The sequence below is a fragment of the Phytophthora parasitica genome (genome assembly GCF_000247585.1).
Source record: "Phytophthora parasitica INRA-310 unplaced genomic scaffold supercont2.65, whole genome shotgun sequence".
Taxonomy (NCBI): Eukaryota; Oomycota; class Peronosporomycetes; order Peronosporales; family Peronosporaceae; genus Phytophthora; species Phytophthora nicotianae.
In genome coordinates this window covers 158,031-158,519 of record NW_008649051.1, presented here as the reverse complement: position 1 = coordinate 158,519, position 489 = coordinate 158,031, and positions in this window count along the sequence as shown.

The window sequence follows — 489 nt, the reverse complement described above, 5'->3', positions numbered from 1 at the left end:
TACTTCACAATAATAAAACAACAACTCTATAATTCGCTTATTTCTAGTCTTCGCTGCACAGGAACGAGAAACGCAAGATGTGAAGCTACATATACTGCAGTATTCCGTGCAAAACTATGTTAAGATTCAAAGCTACTACAATGGCATGCTAAAAGTAGGACGTATTTCGACTACAGAGGATTTTAATTGAGTGTATCATGCTTCTTGTAATGAAATTGATGCCACCTATAACGTTGCAATATGTTAACTTGTCCGCAACAATTCATGTGCGCCTACCTTACATGATTGCGGCAGCTATCTAGACACAGGCAACTTTTAAATGGCAAGCGGCAATGCATGTGACCCAAACACGGTCCCTCTTGATAAACTCCCTCCATGCCAGATCACCACAAGAACCACCGATTTTACTACTGAACACATCAAGACGCTACCTCAGAGGTACACTCCAATGGACCGGGAACACGTAGTCGATGCTGTCAATGGGTAGAT